The sequence below is a fragment of the Erithacus rubecula genome (assembly GCF_903797595.1).
Source record: "Erithacus rubecula genome assembly, chromosome: 10".
In the NCBI taxonomy this organism is placed as follows: Eukaryota; Metazoa; Chordata; class Aves; order Passeriformes; family Muscicapidae; genus Erithacus; species Erithacus rubecula.
This window is the reverse complement of record NC_136662.1, coordinates 16079860-16100195: the sequence shown is the minus strand read 5'-3', so window position 1 is coordinate 16100195 and position 20336 is coordinate 16079860. Positions and strand designations below refer to the sequence as shown.

The 20336-nt window shown below is 39.7% G+C and overlaps 1 protein-coding gene across 3 annotated transcripts in view; it reads right to left on the bottom strand.

Moving 5' to 3' along the window:
• Positions 1 to 19843, bottom strand: part of ZZZ3 (zinc finger ZZ-type containing 3) — a 56541-nt gene extending 36698 nt beyond the window's left edge. For 2 of the 3 annotated variants that reach the window (XM_079313354.1, XM_079313356.1), the window contains exon 1: positions 19707 to 19843. The gene's annotated coding sequence lies outside the window, so the exon portion shown is untranslated. Of the gene's footprint in view, positions 1 to 19251; positions 19329 to 19706 lie in introns of those variants that run through there. The other variant, XM_079313355.1, reaches the window with a different exon arrangement.
• Between the last annotated feature and the right edge of the window lie 493 nt (positions 19844 to 20336).

The window sequence follows — 20336 nt, the reverse complement described above, 5'->3', positions numbered from 1 at the left end:
GAATGGGACTATTTATGTTAATCTTATATATAAAAGGCCAGTAAGATAAAATAAAGAAAGTAAAAGAAAAAATAGAATAATATTTAAAAATTGATAACATTCCAAAAGCTAGTAAACTAGCAAGGGAAATGTTTAGTCAAAAACTAAAACTGCAAAGAACCAGAATGGGTAGTTCAATATGCTATTTTTCTCCTTTAAAAGAGAGGGGTTCACTAGGCTAGACAAACCTATTCTTACACAGAGTAAAAAATTCTTTAGAAAGAATCTTCTTGTACAAAGCTATTTCTACTTCTTTCTGGAAGAAAAAAAATGTAATGGGCAGGGAAAATGAACTGGTACTTAAATAATAAATGTATGAAAACTAACAAAAGCTCAACCTCCTCCTAAAACAGTCTTATTCTTTCTCTGGAGCTATGAAAAAATGTCAAACCAGAAAGTTGTATGACAATGACCAGCAATGTACACCCCCCTTCCTTTGCACCCTTGCACTCAGCAGTGCTATCAAAACTGCTGACAGCACTGGTATTTCTCACTCTTCTGGGCTACCTAGATGAAGAAACTTACTGGAGGATGAGTGTGATACAGGCATCACCCCTCTTCCAGCCAGATATTCCAGGGTAAGATTGAAAAATTACCTCACATAGAACTAAATATGAATTATAGAAGTGTGACTTTACAGCAGAACTCTAGAAAAGCAACCACTATAACAAATTTCTTCTCTTTAAAGCCTGAAACACTTAAACTGCTTTCTGTTTCTTGTATCTTGGCCAAATTAGAGTTTGTGCTGAAATTATACATTGAAGCATCTGTCTCAGACTGATATTCCCACCCTGCTGTCTCTCTCCTGAATTCTCAGTCAAAATAATTACTCATTTCTGTGCACAAATATGGAAATTATTTTAAACCCTTCTTGCTGCTTAAGACACATCTGACTGTTTCTTCAAGAAGGTTTTCTTCATCTTTTGGAGTAAGAAATTGGGACTTGGCATAGAGAAGTGTTTGAGCACAAAAATCCTGGTGGGGCTGTGACAGAGGCAGGCTGAGGGAAATGCTAAATGTGAATGCACAGGTATGGACAGCAGCAACACTGGCAAAATGAGTGGATGCTGACTGGAGAGAGACAGACTGTAAATCCTGAAGAACTGCTAGAAGACAGAAAGATCACAACTGTAAAAAGGAAAACTGGAACAGGGAATAACTGGAAGGAACAGGCAGAATCCACGATTTTACCTAGTCCCAACTCACCTACACACATCACACAGCTCTCTTCCTAATTATCTGTCTCAAATATCTTGGGACAACTCTGCCAACACAACTATTGTGGAACTATATTCTGAAATAAATTTACAAATAGCTCAGAGTTGAAAATATCATCTTTTCTCCTTTTCCTTTCATCTGATGACTCCAGATGAATCAAGTTTTCCTGTGGGTCATATTAAAGGACAAAGTGCTGCATCACAAGCATGGCATGACATGGCCACAGAAAAGGTGAATATGTGAACTTTGGAACATGAAACCACATTCCACACTTCAACACACCACCTGGTATGTTCATCTTTAGCACATCATCTTAACAGAAAAATGCAAAAAATTATCATTTAATACAATTTGTCCTTGTGCTGAATAAAGACAGTAACTTTCAGTAAACACACTTACTGAACCTACTTTACTAATATTTAATCAATAAAGTCACTACTGTCTCATAGAATTAATTTATCAAGAAAATTAAAACCAGACTATGTAAATAACTTCCATGCCCCAGTTAAAAAATTATGCTTAGTCTCACTTATTTGCCATCCCTCTATATCCATATCACCACTCCTATCCAACCCACTTTATCATCCTAGGTGAAAACCCCACTCTAAATTATAATATGCCTTTTTCATGTGAAATGATTCAATTGCTAATTAGCTGTCCTGATCCAAAGAGTATCTCCTGTGCAGGATTACCAAAACACGTGACAAACATCTTTGAGATTCATTAAATCACATAGGTTCTTGAAAAACTCATTATAAAATTAATTACACTAACTTAATTACAGTAACTATTTATCAAACTGTTACTCCAGGAGAAGACTCCAATCGTATCTAATCTTTTAAACACAGAACACAGTTTTATATAAATAGGAAAATTATTATTTATTCCCTGAAGAAGTTATTATTATGAAATACAAAAAATATCTAGCATAGAAAGACATTGTTTTTTCCCATAGGTAGGCTGCAATTTTAAGAGTTCATCAAGTACTTAATAATCCTGCTAGCAGTTTACAGATGAAAAGGAATTTGATGGAGAAAAATCAATTCTCCTTTACTTTTTCTTAAAAGCTCCACATTAAACCAGTTTGCTCATTATAGTAGAATATTCCACTGGAAATTACTACTCTGATTTACTTTAGGAGCAGTGACTACAGACATGCTACCTTATGAAGTACACTGTAAAGTGCATATTGTATGAAATACTGTCCAGAACATATTTTTATCCCAGATGATTTTCAGTCAAGGGCATGCATTTGAAATGTAACAATCAATACAGCTTTTTATATGCAAAATTAGAGCATCAGTGCCGTGATCCTCACAAGGCTGATGTACAACTCAGAGCAGCACTGCCCACACAACATGGGCTGTGCTTTCAAGTGCTCCTGCATTATACTAAGGCAAATACAAACCCAGAGTTTGGAAAAGGGACATGTGAGTCATGAAACAGTTCCTGTAAAACATTTTCAATGTTGTTTCAGAATTAAAATATTTTTGTTCTAAATTTTTCTTCAAAATTTAAAATATACCCTCACTTCCCAATGAACCAAAAAGTGAGAAGGCTGTTTTTCCAGCTATCTACATTCACAAGAACTGTTTTAACCACTTATTTTCCATCTGATAATGCTTTTGCCTCAATCTAGGCTTTTTCCCCTGTCTAGGGGACACACATTATCCTATAAGCAGATCAGCAATGGGCTGCCTTTTTATGCCTTTTTAGTCCTAAATGTGGCACCATTCTGCTACAAATCCCATTGCACCTCCAATGTTCTGAAAAATTTCATATTCTTCTCTCTGGGCATCTCCAAACCTCAAGGATGGTGAGGCAAATTCCAACCCATACAAGCACTGACTAGACTGCTTGCAAACATGTATAGCAGGTAACTACTGATCTTAAACCCCTCTTAAAAAGTGGGCTACAACTTTTGTGAAAGCTGCAAGCCCTCTAAGGTTCTGAGATGTTTACTCTCAGCTAAATTTAGGGGAGTTGCTAAGTCGGCCTAAGGATTCAAATATTCCTTAGTGACAACAGTAAACAAATAGAGGGACACTTAACAGACGATCTAAATCACACTGCAAATGCTTAAAATATATTCTGCACAGACTGGGGGCAGGGAGAGCATGTGCAACTATCCCAAAATCCATGAAAAAAAACCCCAAAAGTTTGTCACAGCTGTGCTGTGGCTGTGTGAGTCTTCTCACCCAGTGCATTTTCATGCTCCCAGAATTACAGGCATCCCTTGGCACATCAGCTGATCCTGTGTGTATAATCACAGCACCAGTCACCAACACCACACAGACGAGTTCCCACATGCATGGGGCTCAGCAAAGTAATGGACAAGCTTACAAGCCAAGTATGCTTTCAACTTGAATTTAACCACAGTAGTAGCCTGCTACCATAGAATCACAGAATCATTTAGGCTGGAAAAGACCCTTAAGATAATTGTGTCCAATTGTAAATGACTTGCTTCATGCCACTTTTTGACTGCCAGTTATTTTTAAGAGTCCCAGCTCTTTTAAATATTCATGTCGCTTTACTACAACTGACTTTGACATCTTATTAAAATCATATTGCACCAACTCATTTCTCTGGTGAACAGCCAGAGAAACATCTATTTTCTAAGGAAACTGTCTGAGATGCTACAGCTGTTGACATGTTTCAGTATTGTACTTTATGCTAGAACCTCAATATTGTGGCAGTTCTCTAAACCGTGATCTGCAGTAAAAAGAGCCATCCCTCTTTCTGCCTTCCATATAGGATGTTGTTTATTTTCATTGCCTCATGCTGCAGTTTGGTCTAATACACAGCACAACTGCCACAGCCATATTTAGTCACAGGTGACAGCTTTGCCATTGCAGTTTCAAAGCAGTTCTGAGCACATTCCTGCCCTGTGAGCTGGATATCAGCATCATCCTCACCAAGAATGCACCTTTCTCCCCAGAAGTACTTGAAGGCAGACAGAAATTTTCTCCCAATGCTTGGGTATCCTGACAAACTGCAGATATCAGCACTTGAAAATGTTTGTTCTTAGATGCTTTCCAAATTCTGCTTTGTGAGTGACACTGAGCTTGTTAAGCAGAGAGGTTTCAATACAGCTCTATAGCCTGATGTTCTCACCATATGTTCAGGCTGTATTTAGGTTTTCTGAATGAGACTGTTATGAATATTTCAGTCTACTTGGCTTGGGAGTTTCCACTGGCAAGTACTGAAGGTGTTTTAAGTGCATTAGGAACTGTAGTTTTTAAAAGCTCTTGAAGGGGCAGTGAGCAGCTGCTTTCTGTTTTGCTGCTGTCCTGTCTTCAGGAACAGGAAACAAAATTTGCAATATGAACACTATTACACACCCCCTTCTTTTTCATCACAGCACATCTACTGCTAATAGAGGCCTTTATTTAAAAACACAGTGACTTTATTGTAAGACTGTTCCCAGTTCAACTAGTACATTATCTCTGTCTAGCTGCTACCGTTCACATCCAACTACCTTCAGATAGGACAGCTGACTATGATTTCCTTGATTTAACAGTACAATGATAGCATAATTTACTTTTTAAATCTAAATAAATAATTCAAATGGAACTATGACCACATCACACGTAATTTTGTTTTACTTGATTGTCATTCTGCTTTCCTCTCTTGCTGTGCTCAGAAGGTCTTTGTACGCCAGCACGTTTACTGATAAACAATATGCTGCTTTTGATTTCCCACTTTCTGTGTTCTGTCTGGCCTATGCTTACAGTAACAAGTGGAAATACAAAAGAAGTTCTGTCTAGCCTACATTTACATTTAAAATTTCAGCCTTTTAGTTAGTCTTACTTTCTCTGTATGAACATTTTTTTCATTTGAACACTTTGGCATTAAATTTAATTAACTGCCAATGCTATTGCCCTGTAAGAATGCAGGGAGTTGTTAGTTCTTTTCCTAGAGGTTTTTGCTTTTCCAGCGGCCACTGACAAATAACCTTTAGGTTTGCTCCACTTTCATTTTTCATCTAGATGCAGACTTACTCATAGCTTTAGCAGTTCCTACAGTCCTTGCATAGTAAATCCAGAACAGTCTGATTCACTCTTTTTTGATCTTTCAAAGTCATAAATTTATTCCTTTGAAAGACTGAGCTGGCAGAGTACAACTTTTCATACAGTACACTATGCATCAGCTGTTTCTTCTGCAGGTATTCTGCTAAATATACGTATTTGATAGATTTAAAATGCATTTCAAAGCATTTCTAAAACTTTACACTGTTACTCTAAACCTACCATTAGCCTGTCAACACACTACTGAAATACAACTACAGTTTACCCTATACATGCTTTTCTTTTGGCTTCCTTTATTCAACTTTGTGATAAGGAATACCCAGATATTCTGCTTTGAATTCTTTTTCCTCGAGGTTTTGGTTTGCAACACTCAGTTTATGATTTCTTGCAACTACATGAGACAATTGACTTTCAAAACTATGCTCACTGTTCAAGTATAAAATGAAAGACTGCCTATGAAGTGAAAAAATCATTCTGATTCTATTACCCTGTCCCAGCAGCTGAATACTTTATCAAGGACTTGGTAAAGATCTCTCTTGATATTGAGATATTGTGCTACATTTACAGAGCAAAAAGAATGCACTTATTACTGCCTAAGCACATGAGCACATGAGCACATGTGTCACCTATGCACAGAGACACTTAATTCCCTTTGCATGTCAATTGACTATTCACTTTCAAAACTTCTTCCTCATTAAATTTAAATGCAAATCAATTATGCTCAACATTATTAACTTCAAGCCTCTTTCCTCACACAGAGTAAAGTCTCTGCAGTCAGTACTTTGTCTCCAACAGCCGTGATAAGCAGATGGTTTAGGAAAGAGCTGCTGTGTACAATACCATTATAGCTTCCAAACATTTTTAGCTCAGAGTCCTCCTAAGTCATATGTGATTTCTATCTATTTTCTCAACTTCAGTGGATTTCTCTTCCATTAATTTTCCTTGTTTTCCCTTGAGCTTCCATAAATTTTTAGCATTTAGGCTATCCCAATTACATTTTTGCAGAAAGAGAATTCTGTATTTTTATTTTTATAAGTAGGTATAAAGACCTGGCAAAAAAAAGACAAGGCAAGGTTAGATACCAATACAATCCTCACAGCAATTACATTTTAACTCTTTCTCCATTCTGACTTCAATTGGCTTTTTCCTGTTTTGCTTTGTCTTTTTGTATTAACAGAATCATTTTTTTGTGTTTTACTCAGAGCTCCCCCTTCTACTTCGGTTTTGTGACTTTGCCTAAAATACATATTCTCAGGGATGAAAAAAAATCCTTGTGGTATTACTAATGGTGGTAAAGCATGCCTTTGCAACTACAGATGTTGCAAATACATACACTCAGCTCTAGTAACAAAGGGGTGTGTTTGCAGTTGTATCTACCCTAATAAAACACACGAAACTTCAAGGCTTGAAACAGCACCTTGTTTTTTCTCATTTTAGTTTTCTGAAATTTAAATAATTTTACACAGATCTGACTTTCCTCTTTTGTCTCAAGACAACAAGATTCATGACTATGGTGGTATTTAATTGATTTTATACTTCATCAGTTATTAATTCAATAATTCAGGACAAACTCTGGCCACACTTTAGTAGAATAGCAATTAGAACACTTAACCTTTTATATAAAAATACATGTCTGGTTATGGTATCTAGAATTTTTAGAATCTAGAATACTTAGATAGTATCTATTTCCATAAACAAAAAAGAGATACTCATTTTATCATTCCTTGCAATTATCCTGTAACATCAGGTTAAAGGACTGAAGAAACATTAAAAGGCTATTCAAGTTCCAGGTTCAACCACTAGAGAATTTATCAAAGCACAAGAAAAAAGAAAAAAAAAAGAGATACCATCTACCTCCAGCACATTTTATCACAGATTCAGGAAGCAGGAAGAAGCTGCCAGAAGGTGGGTCAGAGAGTGTGAATTATGTAGTTTCCATCCCTATCCTGAGCAAACATGAGCAGATTGCCAGTGTTCAGACACTTCCCTAAATGGCCAACCCATCACAGCACTAAAAAACCTGCACTTGCAGTTAAGTTCTTGCTTTGTTTCTGAGCTGCACACCAGGATTGCTCACATACTGTATCAAATGACAACACATTTAGAAACTTCTCATTTGCAGGAATTAGATAAAGCTTAGACTAAATGGCTACATTATTTACTATGGGCTTAGATACTGATTTACACAAACACAATGTAAAATTTACTTCTTTCCTACTTTATCCCTCCAAAACATTCAGCTACAGAGAGATATGATTATTCCAAATGTTTATATCTTACAAGACCAAAGCCAGTATGACCAGTAACCTTTCTGAATATGCCATAGATAGAGTTTGGAATCTTTAGGGTATGAATTTGAAAATAATCAATAAAAACAGTTACAAAGTTTGAAATCATAATGGTTTGCTTTTGCACATTTACATTTATGGAGTAAAGATATCAAGCAGAAGACTCTTTTTAATAATAAATCACTTACAGTTTGCCAGTGATGTCCTAAAAAAGCCTTATTGGCTCTTTCTAAGAAGACAGTTTTTCTCAATTTTCACAAAGTATTCTAAGGAATTTACCAGCACTACAGCAAAACAAATGCTGTGCTTATTCCTTACTTAGTGCCTCTGAAGAGCTGACATGAAATATTACGTAAGGATTAACCTGACAAATGTAGTTTACATACCATCCATAACACTGCTTAACCTTTTAAAAAATATTATAGAAAAAAAAACCCAGCCCCACTTGCCAGTTATCTTGGAGAACATCTAAAATTTCTGAAAAAAAAATGAAATTATTCAGCTGTGAACAACTGCATTACTCACAGCACAATGCTGTAGCCATAAAAGAAGAAAAATAAATACAGTAAGAATATATCTCCTAGGCAGCCTTTGCTGTATCTTGAACACACAAAGCCCTCATAACTCAGTGATATATTATCTCTCCTAGGGCAATAAGAATTAAACACATTCCTTCCTTGATAACAGTAGCAAAAAAAAAAACCCCTACATAAAACTCTCATCCCTTTAAAAATTAAGTTTTACAGTTTCTGAGGACATACCTTTGCTGCAAGTTCCTAGAATTAATGGTTACTTTATCTGGTTTATGTCCTTGGTGTTCTGCATAAAGAATCGATCTCAAATGTTGATTATTCTTATTGCCCTTTTCTGTACTAAGTCTAGCAGACAGATCAGTGTGGGATAATCATATTCAAAGCATGGCCTATGGATGCCATAGATTTTTACAGAAGAATAGTTAATATTTTATGTGGTGACCCCTTCTATTAATACTCAATTCTATTTATTTTTTTGACACCTAGTGAAAACTGAGTTGATAATTTTACAGAAATGTCTATCAGAAGACTTTCCTGAACACTAATAGCTGATTTCAAGTCAGAGTTGGGCTTTTTTGCATAAAGTTCTTTTATTCCTATGCATTACTTTGCATTCCTAACAATGAGTTTCTATTTTAATACCCATTTGCTCAGTTTTGTGAGATTCTTCTGACTCAAGACAGTGGTGAAATAAAAAGTCATCAGATTTGTATCACCACTAGACTAGAGGAGGTTTTTTTTTTCTGCAATCACTGAAGTAATTTTATTGAAATATCACTATCAGTATTTATCAAAACTGAAATTATCATCTTCCAAACATCTGCTTATTTTGACTTAAAATGCCCCTCTTAAATCACATGCCAGCTAAGGTGGGAACTGCTTCATTTTTGAGTTCTGGATGCACACAGTTTGGGTTATCCTTGCTCAGTTTAAGAAAACATTAAAACGTTTTTTTATTGACTCTAATTGATAAGAAAGGAGCAACTCTGCAATGTATGTGTATTTAAATAGCCACCATGGAAATAAAAATGTAAATCCATGTGTGAGATAAGAGAGTCATAATTAAAAATACATTGGCAAGTCCAGGGGTCTATGTTAAAGGTCACCCATCTACTGACAATGAAGGTTACAAAGACAGCAAACAGCTTTTTTAGAGACTGAACCCTCTTTCAGCAGCTGGTTTGACATCCAAAGGTTCTCACTGTCACTCCAAATGGGTAACTCTGGTAAGGATCTCATAATTTTGCATCTGAACTACTGCAGTGGTCCTCCCTCCGCCCCTGTTCAATTATATCCATTTAGATACTTCCCAAAAGAGCATTTCCTTCTTCATTGTTTTGTCCAAGACACCACTTTCCCTCCACCTTCCTATCACAGCAAACAAAACCACACCCATCTACATTCGCACTCCTTTATCAACAGGGTGCAGTCACAGGCTGGTGGTGAGCCTTCAATCATTCTCTCTTTAATTTTGCAACAAGACTGCCCAGGTGAGGTTTCATTTACTGTTAAGTGATTTAATCTACAAAAAGCAGCAATACCACTCCCCTGTAACTCTCAGGCACATCAATCCTATTTTTCCCATGCATTTGCTTTTGTATTCAACCCAATCTCACAGTGAGCTGATTTAGAAAACACAAAAGAGTAATTTTTCTTCTAATTTAGGTTCCTAGACAGGCTCACTGTAATGGTGAAATGGGCACAGGTGCCAGTGGAAAACAGGGCCCACGACTTTGCATTTTGGTGACAGACAGTTCTTGGATCAGGTTTGCTGTAATGTGAAGCTCTTCTTTCAGGCTCTGCCTTGTGCTTTGTAAGCCTAAGTAGCACAGGTACTCCTCTTATCTTGCAACTCTAAACTTCCATGCTGAGGATAAAAATATTTTCTAACTGACGCACAGGAAGTAATTCCAGCAGGTTATTGTTTCCATCTATCTGTATTGCCCAGCTGTAACCTGTATTATTCTGGAATTGTGAATGCTGGGGAAACTTTCTTCATGTCTGTTTCCACACAGCAGAGGTTTTACTCTATCATTTTTTACTCTATTTTCTGGTTAACTGTTCACTTTAATATAAATCTGTTAAAATTCTATTGAAAACTTAACTGAAATCCAGCTGATGCAAGTCTTCACTCTCAGAATCTGTGGCACAAAGAGGCACCTGAAGGGAAAAAGCCCTGCAAACTTTCTGTCTTCTTATTCATTACTGAGTGAAACCCCTGGGCTCTTTTTCATATCTCATAATAGAAAACATGGTCAGTGAAGCTCAAAAAAGCAACAGTTGTCCACACTTTAACAGAAGCTGATTCCTAAATATTAGAAAAGCAAACTTTCATTTCAAGGCAGTTGCAGGAGCAAATCAACAAGGGAAGCCATGCTACAGCCCACACAAAGGAAAGGCACATTTAAAAGAAGAGAAGCAAAGAGAACTTAAATTGGAGCTCTTGCCACGTCTGCAGATCAGGCCTGCTGACAGAACAGACAGGATGAGAAGAAACGTCCACATGATTATTTGGTACAAGTCATGTAACAAAGCTGCAGTGACACATGAACCAAAACTGAAAATGGTACCAAGAATATTACACAGTAAGCTTCTCCAGAGGTCTCCTATTCCTCACAGAGTCTCCTGACCTTTTGGGATGGTTTCTTTGAGGGAATTTGGCCAAGTAAACGCAGACATACAACAATCTGAAAAGTTTTTTAAAAGGGTAGCAGATTTAACTGCAACTAATTCAATTATGAGATACATCCTAAGAGCAGGACACAAAGGTCTGATCAGCAGTTACCTCCCAAGTGGAAAATCAATGAGACATGAGTCACACTGGATAAAATGACAGCAGCTGGCCTGCTTTACCTCCAGAACCCAAAAGTGAGGCAAAACATTCTCTCTCTATATTCAGAATTCTGATCGAAGGAAAAAATAACCCTTCACATAATAGGTGAATTTCAGGTATTTTCAGGTCATGAGAGATGTAACTGAAATTCATCAATATTAAGAAGAAAGTTATTACCTGTATTGTTAGTGTGGGTTTGGTTTTTTGGGTTTTTTTTTAGGTGCAATCAGAACAACAACAAAAGACTGCCTATCAAGATCTTAACAGCAACAAATCTGTTCCTGTACACTTGTATAATCTGAATGGTCCTGACAGCAAACTGTACTCCAAAGAGCAATCCATTTATGAGAACAGAGGATTCTCAAGGATTTGCAAAATTCACTTGGGTCCAACAATTCAGATCTCCAAAATACATGTCAAGAAATCTGAAGAAGACAGATTTTACTTTGGGATGGGGGATGTGTGTGAAGCTTTATTTGTACTAGGACATCATACAAGGAGTGAATGTTTCTCATTGTCCTTTTCAGTACTGGCTGTCAGATAGCAGATATGTGAAGAACCTATTTCATCTGAAGTATTTTAGGAATCCTCTTAACAAAGGATCACTGAATTCCCATGATCCAGAAAAATTCTCACCTCACCTCACTTAAGAGAAATTATGTAACTACACTTTATTCTGTTAGAAACCACTTTCTCACAGATGGATTTAAAACTATCCACACACATATAAAAAGGAATTGCACTACAGCAGCCTCTACATAATACTGTGAATAAAGATTTTTTCTTTCTGCCTTTTTTAGAATGCACAGAGCATAGCAGAATTTCCAGAAAACGGATGGAATAAACATCACGATTCTGCTGAAAATAAAACTCTAGTTAAAAAAAAAAAAAATAAAAATATATATTTTTAAAAACCCACATGAGCCATACTGGCTTCTCATTTTGCCTATTTTCCCAAGATTAAATAAATAAATAGATCTGAACCAAACAAAACCAGAAATGTTGACAAGTGAGGATTAAGAAGACCTGAGAACCTCTAGATAGCTTTCTTTTTCCTGAAGTCTAGCTTTTAAGGAAATCCCCAAAGAACATTGCTGGCAGCATAGCAAGGCACAGAAATACTGTCAAATCCTTTCAAGTTACAACTAGACAGATTAGTTACTAACAAAAGCAACACAATCACTTATCCCTAACCAGTAAAACTTGCTGCTAGTTAAACTCTGACTTTCAGAGAGATGTATACAGAAAGCACAAGTAAATGAATAGAAGGTAAATGGGCAGGAAAGAAAACATGTACTAATATATTCTGATTTTACAATGATTCATAAGATACAATTTTCAAAGTTGCCAATTTTTTTTTTACATTGAAAATAGGAAAATAACCCGAAGCAAACAAACCATGGCATCTGTTGAAATGTTAACAGCTTGCTACTCCAAATCTTGAGTCAGTCACCCCCTAAGCACTGCTCCAGTCAACTGTGCAGGAACTGCTGCTCCAAACTCCAGGGTAAAGCAGCCTTTTCCAGGCAGGTCTGTCTGACAACTGCATCTCAGTTCCAGCTCTTCAGGTGGAGCTTAGGGAATATGTGCATCTGCCTAAGACTTAAGCCTTTGTGCCCTTACTACAGGAGATACCATGATCCCTTTATAATAAGCTACAAAAAAGCCTCTGTACTGCAGTGATACATAGACAATCCCTGGAAGACTTCAAATTCTTGAGAAAGGGAACAAACTCCTATTCTGACATCAATCTAATACAGTGACAGTGTCTGCATTCTTCCTTTATTGATTTCCAGGTTTGTATCAGCAAACCCTGCACCAGGATCTAAACTCAGTGCCTTGTCACTTACCAACACCTTGTTTCTTGGTGGTTTAGTCACAATTTCCCATCAATTACAACAAAGATAGTCCTGATAGACTATACAGTGAAAGAACACATAAGGTTTGATCCATGTAACTGATGAGATGAAAAAATGTACTAAAAGTCCAATTACAATTAGGCTATAATAGATTGAATGCACAGGTTAATTTAAATCCCCAACACTTTTAAAAAATTGTAGGGAACGTGACGCTTGTTTTGCCTTATCCTTAACCCTTTCCCTAATTCCAGAGCACAGACACATGTGACACAAAGCCTATCCCTCACTTGCCCTGAACCCTGAGGCAGCTTCATCAAATTTCAAAAATCAGAAATGCTTGAACAACATCACATGAGATGTAGGCAATTGATTTTGAATTAAAAAAAAAAAAATGCAGAATGGGGCATTAAATAGAATTCAGTTCAAAAAAGTTCTATCAAATTGTTCAGTACTTTTAACTCTAAAAAGCTTAAACTCATTTTGTCAACGTTAGCTCCTCCAATTTAATCAAATATTTTTAAATTTCCCAAAAGGGTCCCAAATGAGAAATTCTGCAAAACACTAGCATATGTAATAGACCAAATACATTTCTGTTCAAGCTTATTTATACTGCTGTTACATAGCAATGAGCATGAAAGACTGAAATCTCTTCCTAATACATGGAACATAAAGTAAAGATTTTAAGTAACAAAATTTTTACATAGCAAACACTTCAGGAACCTTAAGACTTCATAGGTGGTGATTAACCCTCTACATACATGTCTCAGATATTAACTGTAATCTTAATTTTACAGACAGGTGAAGTTGCATGGTGTGGTCTATTTCAGAGCCTGGAATGCACTTGACTCCCTGGCTCATTAGAATTTATCTTCTGAGCTTTGCTTCTCTTGAATTAAGTCTTCTGAAAGACCTTGACTCTAGTTCAGATTCTTTCTTTTGGATCACTAAAATCAACTAAAGGCAAGTCAAAGATATTAAATCTGCAATGAAGGCTCTACTAAAGTTATCTTCAATATTACATTACAGATGGTTTTAATAAATACTTTATAAAAACCCTTTCATGAACACATTTGATAGAGGTTTTTTTACTAAATCTTACAACCGTTACATCACTAATTTTTTCCCTCCAGCACGTTGTTTTCTTGTTTTACTTTTTAAAATCATGGTCAGTAATATTACAAAAATCTTAAAATGACCAGAGATCTAATGCTAAAAAGTCATTTTACCTCCTATGCCAAGGACCGAAAACAACACCTCAGTCACCTCTAAAAGGAGGTTATTTAGCCTTTTCTAGAGCACTTTCAGCAACAGATATCCCATTACTTCCCTCAGATATATCTACCCCTGTGATTATCTATCCTCAATAGATAATCTTTCCTGGAGCTGGAAAGTTTTTCCTGAGATTACAATCTCTTTTTGTGCTCTTTAGGAGTATTATTTCTTATCCCACATAGAGAGAACAGTTTATTACCTTATTCTCTGTTGCAAACTTTACCATATTTGAAGCCTACCATTATGTCTCCCCATGTCTGTTAAAGACTAAACAACTACAATTCTTTCAGTCCTTCCTTACAGGTCATTATTGCAACTCTTCTCTGAATACTCTGAGCTGGTCCAAATCTGTTTGAAGCAGAAACAAGAACAGAGACACTGCATCATCTGAGGCCTGACACTGAGGACTGCAGAGCAACTTCCCTCTCACAGGCAACAACAATCCTGTTCATAAATCCCAGTGAGACTCCTGGGTTTTCACAGAATTATCACAATTCCACTGTGTTCATTTTGTGATACACCTGCTTATTTACAGAACTGTTACCCAGCCAAGTGTTTCTCATATTTAAATGCATTATTTCTACCCAATGGTACTGTTTTGCTTTCCTCTTTACTGAACTGCATCCCATACAGTTCAGGTCATTCATCCAGTTTTCCAAGACTATTTCACACTAATGTTTGTATTTCCTTGCAGATTAGTCCTGTCCAGGCAATTAGCAAATCTGTTTTGACCTATCATTCAGGCCACAAAATGAAAAAATGAACAGGAATAAATTCAGAAAATACAACTGCACAAGACACACACATGCCTTCCATCTGAAATGCTCTTAAAGCACTTATTTAATATGGAATTAAGCAGCATGGCAAAACTTCTCTGACTTCTATCTTTGGTGTTTCTAGATTCTTTGGCTATGGAGATAACATTCCTAATTTCAACACCACTGCACGGGCAGAGTATGTTTCAAACACAAACATGCACGGGAGGCTCTGTCATCTCCCTCTTTAATTCATTTATGTGTGGCACAGTAACCCAGTTGCATAGCTCCTCCAATCAGCAATTTGGGCTATGTCCTTGTTTTTCTTTCCTAAACCAGAGATACCTCAAAGACACTTCAATTCACACAAAAAACCCCACACCACTAGCCCTGCAAAATTCAGCTCTCATGTACATATACATATGCTAATAAAACTAAAATAGCAAGGAAAAGCAGGATGCTATAATTCATGTACCAACAGGTAAACTCTCAGGAACACTCCTTTCCTCTCTGACTTTCAGATTCTCCAACAAAAGTGTTTTAAACAAAGTTAGAATCACCCCTTTTTAGGAAAAAAAAAATCAGCTACTTCTCATGATGAGAGACTATTAAAACCCCACTTCTCTACTGCTAACATATAAGGAAAGATGAGCAAATTTTACACTTCTTACTGATACTTTGTCAGCAAATGTTCAGTCCCAATCAAAATAAATATTTGTGTTTAAATACTGTATTTAAATCTGAACTACTAAAAACATCTTTAAAATCTAGGACAATCAAATTGTCTCTCTTGCCATTCCTCTGTCCTGTGATGAGATTCAAAAGACCAGAAAAACTGGAGAGCAGCTAATAGCAACCTAAAACACTGCTACAAGGAGAATCAACTCTTTTCTGAAGCAACAAGAGACAAAGCAGTCAGCTGTATACAAAGCAAAAATATTGAAATTCAATATCAGATAAAACTTTAAGCATGGGGTGGGTGATGAAGCTGCTGAAAACAAGCAACACTACAAGGAACTCTGCCATCAGAGGGGATGATCCCATTTTGCTTCCAAAAGCAGAGGATTGGACTCACTGAGCTTTATGCATTTCTGTGTTTAACTGAATTCAGTTAAGCATCAAAACCTTAAAGAACAGTTAGTGCAAGTTAAGCTACTAAGATTTTGGAGGGAAGATACAATCAATTGCAAAAGAAAGCAATTAGATGCAAACTGTTTACTAATATTCAAATTTATAAATTATCAACCCCAAGTATTTTGATTACGAAACTGCACTCCGTAAGGTAATCTTTTTAAAAGTCTCTTTGTTTGAAACAAAATGTCCAATATGAACACACCATTTAAAGTTCAGATTTACATTTCTTTAAGGAAGGTTTTCAGAAAACTGAAACTACCATGATGGCTCTTCTACAATCACAGCAGTTTTTTCAATCACAAACCATATTTACAGTGTTTTTAAAACTGGAACAATATACCCTTAAGTGCTAGAGTAAAGTTTACCAGGAGAAAATTCTTATCAGCATCAGCTTGACTTCCAGCAAAGAACATTTAATTTGGAAACAAAAAAAAAAACAACAACAAAAAAAACCCCTCACTACAGAAGTGAGAAAGTTTCTCAATTTCTGCAACTTCACTCCCGCCTACAGAAGTGGCAGAATTTTTCTTCTTCAAGGTTTTTAAGGACAAGGTCTACAAATATCTGTCTGGAATAATCCAAGTACTCTTAAATCAACCTGAGAGAAAAGGAACATTAGGTCTTACAGTACTGCACTTCTAGAACTTTGAGAGCAATCTATATATATGGATGCAAGTTCCAAATACTTGATTAATAAATTCTCTTGCAAATCTGGTTCCTAATGACCAGAGAGACCTCATCATCATCAGTTATCATTAGTTCCCACACAATGGAAAGACTTTGGGAAAACCAAAACAAAGCAAACCTCAACAGAATAGCCCTAGAGATCTTAAAGAGGGGTTTGGAAATGTGAAGGTAATTTAAAAGAAGGGGAAAAAAAGGAAACAAGAAAAAAAAAGCACAACTGGAAGCAGGGCAAACTGCAGACTTCCATTCCAGCTTCCCCAATACTTTTAGGAATGTTAAGAAACACATTCATTTCCCTCATGGTAGAAGAACAGAGCACAAGTCTTTCCACTTTGTATCAAACACACAACTATTATTGACCTGAAGTCAACCTAAGTACCTAAAATGATCTGGAAGAACCAGATACAGACAAATGGACCAAACTCCACAAGAACTTTAAGTCTCCTGGGAAATACTGGGAAGTGTAAAGCCTTCATTCTTATGAGACTAAGGACAACATATCTCACTATGTAATCTCACTACACAAGTATGTTAGAAACACTGATAAACATCAGAGCAGTCACATGCTGTTCAGCTGTGGAACAAAAGCCCTTATTAGGACACATTCCCAAATTCTGTGAAATAAAGATCTAGTTATTTTTGCACATTAAATCCATAATAACACGAAGCCAAAGAATCCTATTTGCTATTTCTCTTTCTTCAGAAGTGTGAAAAATGATGAGACAAGAGATATAACTGAGCTCCAAGACTAAATACCTCAATAACTAAGCTATTTAAATACAGCCTCTCACTTAGTAATTATACACTTGGAGTATGCAATGCAAAGGAAAAATCATTTCACTTAACAGTGGTACAACTGAGAATTGCAACAACTATGATAGACTAAACAACCAGAACCATAAATTATCAGCAGTATTTCAGTGTAAGGTCATTCACTGCTGCTCCTTACTGACACACACGGTCGCACTGCACAACACTCCTTCACAAAATCCTTTAAAATCATGCCTGGAAATTCAAGGCATAGAATTTTTCGTGGAAAAAGCCTGAAACCAAAGTTGTTTAGGCTCTTAATACCTTGCTAGAAGTCACATGTCAAACTGACTTAACTGCTAAGCCCTTCTAAGGCAATGGGAAGTTTTTTGAGTAGAATGGCATTTTTCACCTGATAGGTTTTTTTCCACATACTCTTTAAAGAGATGCATTTTTATCCTCTGATGTTTAACACGCACCATGGTTTTTTTCCCCTTACACTTTTCCCCGCTTCTGATTAAGCAAATATTACTGCTACTAATCCAAAAGACAGTACAGTAAGACTGAAAGATACTCGAAAACAAACCACAACAGTACTTTGTCAAATTATTTTCTGAAGTTACACTTGCTTATGTAAAGAATCCCATTTTCTTAATCCCAAACCTACCAGCCCCTAGTAGCTGACCAATCCTTGGAGCAGCTAGGACAGAAATCAAGTAGCTAACCACAGGTTGGAAATACACCCGAAAAGCATGTACTTAAAAGGATGCACAAGTCAGTATTTAATGTAAAAATATAGGGTATACATATAGCTTCACTTAAAAGCCTCAGTAAACAATCACTATGCAGTGATTAGCACAGCATAATGACAGTATCAATGGAAAACCTGTAATATACGTACAACCATGGGAGAACTACTACAGTTTTTTTTTAATAATAACTGGAAACATACCTACAAAATAAAATTTAGAATGTCAAAGCCTCATGAACATATTATTTTATAAAAATTTAGTATCTGTTATGTGTTAACCTAGAACCAGATTAATAGAATACTCCAAGACTACAAAAACTGCCAACGTTACTGGATAATAACAAGGACAGAATACAAAACACCATAAGGAAGAAGAACCATATGCAGTCCCTTAAAAGAGATCAGGATTAGGAGACAAAGGGAATATTGCTGAGCTGGGACACTTGGATACGACTGGAGTAATTTTTCTAAATACAAGAGAAAACAGAACTGTATGTTACAAGTTTGTGATATAACGGGACATATATCACAACCTCCACGGAGAGCAGCCTTGGCATGTCAGGCAGCTCTTTCGGACCCCTGCATCCCCAGCCACCAGCGCCCGCGTCCCGGCGGGGCAGGCGCCGCTGGGGCTGCACAGCACAAACCCGGCTGAGAGAAACCCGGGCCAGGGGAGCGGGCAGGCCGAGCCGGCGGGACGCGGCCGGGGAGCCCCGGGAGCCCCGGGAGCGAGCACGGGCCGGCAGCCACGAGCGCCGCCCGGCCGGGGCAGCGCGGGGAACTCGGGGACACCCGGTGCGGGGACAGCCCCAGGGGCTCTGCGGGGCACCCGCGGCTGGCGGGGCCCGGTGCGCGGACGGGGGCGGAGCGGCGCGGGGGAAGCGGCGGGACGGGGAGAGCCCGAGGCGGGGAAGGGGGGGGCGGCCGCGGGGCAGGCACGGGGTGATGTGAGGTGAGGCGGGGCAGGGCCGGGGCGGGGGGAGGAGGCGGCGGCGCGGAGCCAGTGGCGCTCCCCGGGGCGCGCGCCCCGCCCGCTCCCGAGCGCCCGTTCCCCGGCGGGAGGGGCGGCGGGTCCCGGTCCCGCCCCCGGCCCGGTACCATTACCCAGCGCGCCCAGCGCCGCCGCCATCCCGCACCCGGCCCGCTCCCGCGGGAGCCGCGCGACCTCGCGAGACTTCCCGCCTTCCTTCCCCGCCCGCCCCCTGCCCCCGCCTCCCGCGGCCCGGCCCGCGCGCGCGCACAGTGCCCGCGCGCGGCTCAGACACAACATGGCGGCCGCGGCGCCGGGCACGTGCCCCCGGGCCGCCGCGCCGGGCGCGCGCACACGTAACGCCGGGGGGGAGGCGGGGCCGCCGCGCACGCGCAGGAGGCGCCACCGCGGGCCAGCTGATTCGAACGGGGCGCGCGAGCCGCCACCTCCTCCCCGCACGCGCTGGTCACGTGGGGGCTTCCCCCGCTCGCTCCCTCCTCCTCCTTCCCCCTCCCCGCGCGGGTTCCGAACTCGGCACCGCCCGGAGCCCCCCCCAGCCCCTTCCCCCGCGGCCGGGCCGGGCCCTCACCTGGCGCCCGCTCCTCGGCGCGGCCGGGCCGCGCAGCCCCGCGCGCCGCTCGCTGCCTCCGTGCCGCCCGCACCAGGCGGCGGCTCCGCACAGCGCCTGCTCCCCTCAGCGCGGCGGCGGCTCCTTCCGCTTCCTTCCCCTCCCCCCCGCGCTGCGGCGGGACCCGCTCCCTGCAGCTCCCCCTGCCGGCGGAGCGCGGCGGCGGCGCGGGGCCGGGGGCGCGGCGGCGGGGCAGGTGTCTGGCGGGGCGCCCCGGGGCACGGGCGCGGCTCGGCCCGCGCTGCGCTCCCCGCCCGAGCCGCCGGCAGCTGGGAACGCTCCGGGGCTGCCGTCCCGGGAAGGGGACGGGGAGCGCGGCTCGGGGCAGCGCTCTGCCGGCTGTAGGTGCTGCTGCCCCCCCGCCAGTTTCGTGCCCCCAGTGCGGGGCTGTTCGGTTCGCAATAACTGAGTAATTTCCAGCGCTGTCTCCCGACTTAACTCAAGCGGTTCCGCAAGTACAGGCTCCGTGGGGTACTCCAGCTCTCTGGATTATAACTAAAAATTAATCGACTTTGCTTTCAAATTTCTTGCTTTGGTGCTGCCTGGTTCTGAGCTCACTGGTGTGCGATCACCAAGAATTACTACTGCCTG